Genomic DNA, 8,474 nt, shown 5'->3' with positions numbered 1-8,474 from the left:
GGAAACATTTTGATCACGATTCCAAAAAAAAACTCAGAAACTTGCTAAGCAATCCGAGAGTTCTCATAATTTCAGTTTGGGTCTTACTAGTCCTATTGAGAATCAGGTTGCTCGGGATTATCTGAATATTTTCTTTCGGGAAAATATTGTTGATGATTCCTGACAGACTAATTTGGACGAAGTAAGATCTATAACTAAAAAGTTTCATAATATGAAAGCCCAGGTGATGATGGAATTTTCTATATTCTCATAAACAAAACTCTCAGAGAGTACCTTGTCTTTCTTGGTAAAATTATTTAACAGATGTTTCCATTTGGCATACTTTCCTGATAAATGGAAAAATGCAAAAGTTGTTCCAATTTTGAACCCGAATAAAAATCCAGCTGAAGCTTCTAGTTACTATCCAATAGGTTTGCTTTCTGCAATAAGTAAACTTTTTGAAAAGATAATTTTAAATAGAATAATGCTTCACATCAATACGAACTCAATTTTTGCAGATGAGCAGTTTTGATTTCACCATGGGCATTCAACTACTCATCAATTCTTAAGAGCTACCAATTTAATTCGGTCAAACAAATCTGAAGGCTGCTCAACTGAAGTTTCTCTTCTGGACATAGAAAAAGCATTCGACAGTGTTTGACATGAAGGTTTGATTGCTTAATTGAAAAAGTTTAATTTTCCACTCTATATTATGAAATTAGTTCAAAATTATTTAACTGACAGAACTCTGCAGGTAAATTATCAAAATTCCAAATCTGATCGTCTACCTGTCAAAGCAGGAGTTCCTTAGGGTAGCATTCTTGGGCCTATATTGTATAACATTTTCACTTTGGACCTTCCTGATTTGCCTCAGGGTTGCGACAAATATTTGTTCGCTGATGACACAGGCATTTCCGCTAAAGGTAGACTGCAGAACAGTTTAGATATTATCTCTTCTTATTTACAAAAATGGAAGATTTCTCCCAACGCTTCCAAAACTCAACTTATAATATTTCCACATAAGCCTAGAGCTTCCTTTTTGAAACATAGTAGTAGTCACATAATCACTATGAAAGGAGTTCACATTTTCTGGTCAAACCAAGTGAGATATCTTGGATTAGTACTTGACCAAAAAAAAACCTTTAAAGATCACATTGCGGGCATTCAAGCCAAATGTAACAAATATATGAAATGATTTGATAAACAGGAAATCCAAACTTTGCCTGAAGAATAAACTTCTAATATTTAAACAAGTTTTTAGACCGGTCATGATTTACGCTGTGGCAATATGGTCTAGTTGTTGCACTACCAGAAAAAAAGCAAGAAAAAAAAAAAAAAAAAAGTTTTGAAGATGATTTTGAAGGTGCCTCCCTGGTACAGTACTAGCGAGGCACATAGAATTTCTAAGGTTGAGACTTTAGATCAAATGTCCACCAAAATAATTATTAATTTCAAGCAAAAATCGTTGCAATCTTCAATTGGGGTATAATTTTCATGGTTTGTCAGGGGCGCTGCCAACCTTAACTCTGTTGCTGCGTGTAGGAACAATTGTACCGTTGCACAGAGCAGAATTTCACACATAATTATAGAATATTTATCACAGCACTGCGAAATAAACTATAAGTGCTATAACGTTCGCCATAATACACAGAAATGAAACATTCCGGAAGTTTAAGATAAAACTTCCCGAGGAAGATGCAAGGAGTCAGAAGAAATCTCTGGGTGAGAATAGACCGAGGGATAGACTAACCTTTCTGGGAAATCGGAAGAAGTTTTCAGGGGAAGCCAAAAGGACTTATGAGAGAAGTCTATAGAAACTTCCAGGGATAGCTGGAAGAAACTTTTGGGTAAAGTTTACTTAAACTCCCGACACAAGGCGGAAGTAGCTTTCAGAGATTCCAGAAGAAGCTTTCGGCGGAAGGCACATGGGCACATGTAACTTCCTATAAAACTTTTAAGAGTCTTCTCTGCAAATTCGGAAAAAATCTTCTAGTTCAAAAATATTTATGTGGAGCAGAAAGAAACCTGGGACAATTTGAAACAGTTTTCGGGTGGGAACCATAATTTTAAAATTCAATGGACAAAACTATTAAATGTTTTATGGATCCTAATAAAAAATACTATAAACGAACGATAATGATTGAACTATTCCATGAATGGTTTGGATTAAAAGTCGAAAATGATCGAGTGCGTCAAGATAGGAACCGCATAAAACATGGTGCCTTCACGGTAACATGTTACAACTTACAACTCTGTAGTCTGAACAAGGCATAAGCAAGCGCTCAGTTAAGGTGCAATTTACATTGGAAATTTTATTTCCAATCCAGTTTATTTTGATGCATATTGCAAAAATCAGTTATCATTACATTCCTCATGCCATTGTACATAAGATGACAACAGGTTTTAGCAATCTGAATTGATGTGTCGAAAAAACCTGGGATTGCAATTTTATGAAATGCCCAAAGTAAATTGTACCTTAACAACTGTTGAAATACGCAAAAGAACACTTAGTACAGGGCAAGAATGAAGATTCAGTAGAGACATAATAGACAAAGGAAAATGAGAAAAAGTTATTAGTTCGTAGGTATGTATGCAACTCCAGAAGTACAAGAAGCTTAATCTGTGACCACCACTGCAATCATGCATGTAACGATCTCGACAACATCTGGCTCTCAGCCGCTCAGTCTGCTGGTAAACGGTGGATAAACGTTGAGATGAAATTTTCAGGTCTGGATGTAATTTTCTGGGCGTGAGGCGGACAGGAAGACTTTGGCTGAATGCTTCGGGACAACACGTGTTCACACACAACATGTGAAATTTAATTATAACACAACACTTAACGACCACCTCATATAGACGTGGTCTGCTTTCTTGGTTCTTTCTTTTTGCTTTCTTTGAAGGGCGCTTTCAGTTGAGGACGATTTTTGTGTCTTATTATTACCAAAAAAAAGCAGTGATGGAAAAAGACAATAATTTGTCAAGGAAGCAATTCGTGTTCAACAGATTGAAAGCTATCCATAAACTATTTTAATATTAATCGGTATATTTTCAATCGCCGCTTCCTTTTCTTTGCTTAACTAGCTTCTACATGCATTGAATACCTAGATTAAAGACAACCTTTTACGAAAAATCGTATTTGATATGTAATAAATAATCATGTAATCATAATATTTGGAAGGAAATAAATTACATTTTCTTTCTAAATAACTCGGACATTGGCAAAAACAGGCAATACAATACAAATAGTTGTATTAGTTTAGCCCTATCTGATACAAAGAATTAATCTTTGATTCTAGAGCTCATCTTCCAAAAAATTTGTTTTAGCTTGTCATTGCGATGTATAAGAAAACACCAAAGATGGTAATTGATGAATAAACATGACGTTGCATATATTTGGTCAATTTTATGCAAGTCACCATACTCGAAAATATGTAAAAACTACGCTTGGGCTGTCTATAAAATACGTGAAGAATTTTGAAAGATTTTAGACCGCCACCCCTTACAAAGACAGTCGTCCATATAATTAAAAAAAAAATATGGTTCGTAACTCACCGAACTCCCCTCTCCCTAAACATTCTACGTAGTTTATGAACAGTCCCTTTAGTAACAATTTTGATTATTTGGTTTGTTAAGTAAATAACATACTAAGGCTTGTATGTACAATGTACATACACTTCTTTTATTTGCGTCGAGATTTACGTTCTGCTAATTTCACGCTTCTACAGTTACTGGCAGAAATAAGAGCCCATCGACTCTTTCTTCGGACAAAATGGTCAAATGTGTACCACTGCTAAAATTTTAAAAATTAATCGACGAAGATCAATTTGTTTAACAGTTAAATACATTTACAGTGTACCTCAATATTGAGCGTGCAGCAGTCCTTAAATTTTAGAAAAAAAAAACAGCTGTACAAATTAACAAGATAGATTGAGTTACTGACTGCTGGCCCATCAAACATTTATCGGTTATAGGTATAGTATTGAGCTTATTTGTTAGGTAAGGTGTGTAAGACGTTTGAGTTATTTAAAAAAAAAACGCTTCGAGAGGAATAGCCGGACGGATCAAATAAGCTTCTATCGATTTCCAGCAAATACATTTATACGTTCGCAGTAGCTGAAGTTTTGTGATAATGAAGATTTAATCTTAAAGGGTATCTCACGGATGTGTGGGGTAAGTAATTTTGTGCAACATCAAATTGTCCGGATGATTTCCAATAATTTGCATTGCATGTCCACTTCGATAAAATCAAAACGAATCGATACAATCGACACGGCAAGCTTGTATGTACCACAAATGCTATCCCGACAATCAAAGAAATTAATCTGAGATGCGAAGAAGATAACAAAACTTACGTTGTAAAACAATAACTACGATCTTTGCCACTTTATTCGTAACCTGGTTTGTTCGACAACAACTACGCAAATTTTGTCAGTGAAGATCCATACCCAGAAGATTATTTTCGAGATGAGGAAAGCTTATGTGAAGTGAATAATTTGCCACTTTCAGAAATATCATTTCAGAATGAACAATAGTCTGTAAGGTAAGTAAGCAAGAATTATCAGGTATACTTTTTTATTTTTCTGTCATTTCTAAACACATTAAATGTCGGTTCAAATAGGTTAATGAATATGTGGCGAAAACGGGTTCAACACTGGAAAGCCGAATTTTACAAACTAAACAAACAGTTCGAAGTATGTACCAGGAAGTTTAGGTCGGATCTACAAAACGATCAAATACAGGTAGCTTTGGGAGTTGGGACGAGTAAAGAAAGTTAAGAAGTGGTTAGAACCAACAATAGTTCGTGGCCTACGGACAAGATTTGCATGTGGTAAAGGGTACGACTACCTAAGACAGCAGAATCAGCCTTATCCATCAACGCGAACATTCCTCGAGCACATCCGAGGTGTTCCATTCGACACAGGGTGATATTTATACAATTTGTCGTGAACTTTAATAATTTTTTGTTTCATATACGCAGGATATGATAATTTTATTGAGTGATAAACTATGTATGATGGATAATAATGCAAGGGATTGTGGCCTATTCCTAGATGAAATGAGCATTGATGAGGCGAAGGAGCTGTGTCCTAATTTTGTAAAAGTAGTATGGGAATACAACACTCCCATCTTGGGAAATGCTCGCATCGAAGGGCCTTGTATTTATGCTCGGTGGAATCGGTCAGAGGTGGAAGCAAATAGTCGCTTATGAGTTCACCGGTAATTCCGTACCTGATGGTTGTCTTAAGTCAGTTGTGTTGAAAATTATTGAACAAGCAGAGGGTCTTAATTTGCGTGTGTATTTTGTAACTTCCGATTTTGGTAGTGCTAATAAAGCGATATAGAATGAGTTTGGTGTGCATGTTCGGAAAAACACGTTGGACCCAGTAGATCCAGCTCGTAGGCTTGAATTTATCTCTAACCCGGTGCATGTTTTCAAAAGTTCAGTTCATGGTTTGATATCTAACAAGAAAACCGTGCTACCCTAGTGGTATGTTGAAAATCATAGCCTTTCTTCGAACATTGTAGACCGAGGTCATCTGAAAATGTTAGTAGACGATGAATCAAATCGAGCTGTTTCCTTTAAACTTGTCAATCGATTAACCTCAACTGATGTTGATTTTGAAGGAAGCCCACTTTCAAATATTGACAAAATGAAAGTATCGAATGCAACAAAGTTTTGCAATAACACCCTTGCGGCTGCTTTGGAAGTAGTTGCTGAAAAAACTGGTAAAATGCAACTAAAAATAAACGGCAGCTTACATTTGTGATTTGGCCAAATGGTTTGATATAGTGAACTCTTAAGACGACTGCCACGCGTTGCATCATGCAGACACGAAGAACTACACTTTAGCATTATACAATATGTCAATGGTGTGTACATTGTTTGGTGAGCTTAGCGTTGGAAATAAAGGCCATTGGAAACCATGGCGGTCTGCGGCGGTAATGACAACCAAGGCAATACATCGATTGCAAGCACACTTATTCGCTGATTGATAATATATTTTTTTTATACGTCACGGATAACTCAAGATTGCCTCGAAAGTCGAAAACGTTTTCTCAGTCATCAGGATCAAGCAAAAAAGACCTTAACAGCACTACTAATGAAACAACATTTGAGAACAATAAGCCCATCACAGGATATGGATATTCGAAGACACAGTTCATACAATGTCGATCAGAGGCAGTATTTGATTTCCCTTTCAGACTTCCTTAAACGTAATCACGTATCTCGTCCTGCTAAAACGAAAAGGTTAAACAACCGGTGGAAACTAACGATTTTAAATTGGCTCACTACTTGACTAGCCTATTGGTCCCAAGCAAATCTATTAGCGTACCCCATTCTAGTCGAAATTCTAGTCCTACACAATGTTTGTTTTGATTTGCTATGAAAATTTGACAGATAAAATGAGGGGTTCGTGAATTTTCCTGTGTTTCGAGGGGTGCATCGATTAGCTTGGGTCCGAACTTGGGACCGAAGATAGTACCAGAGCTGAGCTAAAAAGTTGAGCACGTTTCTTCGGGACCTACAAGTCTTAGAGTTACCTCTATGGTTAAACTCTACTGATAATTCTTGTCTGTCATCCATTGAAGAAAGTGCTTGTGATACTAAACAAGAGGTTACGTCTATCAGTGAGCCAGCGGACTTTACTTCGCAAATGAGTTCCTCCACCGCGTTCAAAGGCGAAATTTCCATGACTTTTCTACTCCATCCGAAGCATTCTGTGCCATTGGATACTGATGACTCGGTTGTAGTATTAGCAGCTAATATTATCGAGTCTTCCGATCGCGCCAAATTAAATGCATTATTCCACGTGTCGTGAAAAATATTGTCGACCATCAGTTCTGAGTTAAGTGCAAAATGTAACTCTTCTTGTGCGTCATTAATTCCTTTCAAAGACGAGATTGCGCGATATTCCATGATGTTGTAAGAACTACAGAAAAATGCTTACATGCTTCCATCACAGGATTTTTTTCAACTATTTCATCGTTCTGGATTATTTCTATAATAATGCTGTAAAAAGCGGGGGGGAAAATGTATACAAAAATCTTTTGTATTCAGTGCCAATGCCTTCCAGCTTGATTGATTGTAATAATCATACTTTCCAATGTGTGGCTCCCGACTGATACTTCATCTCGGCTCCCAGGTGAACAGCTTGAACAGCATTTTGATTTAGTCCGCAGTACTCAGCTCAACATCATACAGGCTGTGCTAATTAAGTCCAAAACTACACCGATAAATCAATACCTAAATAGTTGCTCAACCTCCAGCCAAGATTTCAAAAATCTATCTATTCACGGGGTTTCAAAAAATTGGCCATTCAAGTGTACGCTCAATTTTGAGATACACTGTATTAGCCATGGAAAGACTGTAAAATTATGATACATGAAAATCAAGCAAGTGACTGTGTGCGTTGATTTCGAGATGTCTCGCTTTGACGCGTCATTCTTTCAGTTTGTTTTCCTTTCATCCACACAACCTTCTTATTCAAGCTAATTTGGATTTAGTTTATTTCACAATGCAGTGGAAAACAGTACTAATCGTTTTGACTGCTGCACTGATACCCGTGGCTGGAGGTTTTCTAGTTAGTTTAGAAACACGGGATGCTATCAAAACATGGTACACTACCCTGTTGCTTCCAACATGGCGTCCTCCAAACTGGTTGTTCGCTCCAGTTTGGACATTTTTGTATCTATCCATGGGTTATGCGTCCTACCTAGTTTGGCGAGATGGAAGCGGATTCAATGGACCGGCACGATGGCCCCTCGTGTTATACGTAGCACAGCTATTGCTTAACTGGGCGTGGCCTCCAGTGTTCTTCATAGCGCATGAATTAAAATGGGTAAGTATGACATATACATAATAAATCAAACAAATGTTATCTATTCTAATCACAAATTATTGTTTGTATATACAGAGCGCCGTCCTGATTACCGTCCTTACCGTTATGGCAATCGTCACTTGCGCAGCATTCTTTAAAGTGAACCGATTGGCGGGATGGCTGTTAGTTCCCTACATAGCATGGCTGGCCTTTGCAGCTAGTTTAAACTGGAGGATATACATCGACAATTAAAGCTTATAAATGCATGTACAACAATTTGTTATATTTCTAAAGAAACTCTGTTTTTAACATTCAAATAATAGTCGTAAACAATACAGAATATTTAAAAATATATTTAAAAGTTGGCCCAAAATAGGTTGGAAAACCTAAAGATTGAATGAGCAATATTTGACGAAGAAAAACTGCATTTCAGGTGCAAGGTATCAGAATGTTGGCTCAGATGGAATGATCCCCCATACATGGGAATTTATTGTCTTACCTTCATAAACGGCGAATGAGAACGACCGAAATTCTCGCCCAAATTTGAGTTTTGTTAACTCATAAATCACAAAGTGCAGGTACGCAGCGATGAGTTCATTTGTCTCCTGTTTTTGTCCAGGAAAAACTTCCCGAATATGAGAAAAGTGAAAATTGAATTCACTAGAATGAGTAAAG

General features: G+C 36.9%; 1 long non-coding RNA gene across 1 annotated transcript; it reads left to right on the top strand.

Moving 5' to 3' along the window:
- Positions 1–7,477: 7,477 nt before the first annotated feature.
- LOC135714846 (uncharacterized) lies at positions 7,478–8,065 on the top strand. The gene is made up of 2 exons (XR_010518896.1): positions 7,478–7,820; positions 7,896–8,065. It is a non-coding gene; the product is annotated as an uncharacterized LOC135714846 (long non-coding RNA).
- Positions 8,066–8,474: the final 409 nt, after the last annotated feature.

Source organism: Ochlerotatus camptorhynchus, unplaced genomic scaffold, assembly GCF_037179485.1.
Source record: "Ochlerotatus camptorhynchus isolate MF236.1 unplaced genomic scaffold, CSIRO-AGI_Acam_v1.1 ptg000738l, whole genome shotgun sequence".
NCBI lineage: Eukaryota > Metazoa > Arthropoda > Insecta > Diptera > Culicidae > Ochlerotatus > Ochlerotatus camptorhynchus.
The sequence above is the reverse complement of the archived record's forward strand: the minus strand, read 5'-3'. Positions and strand labels throughout refer to the sequence as shown.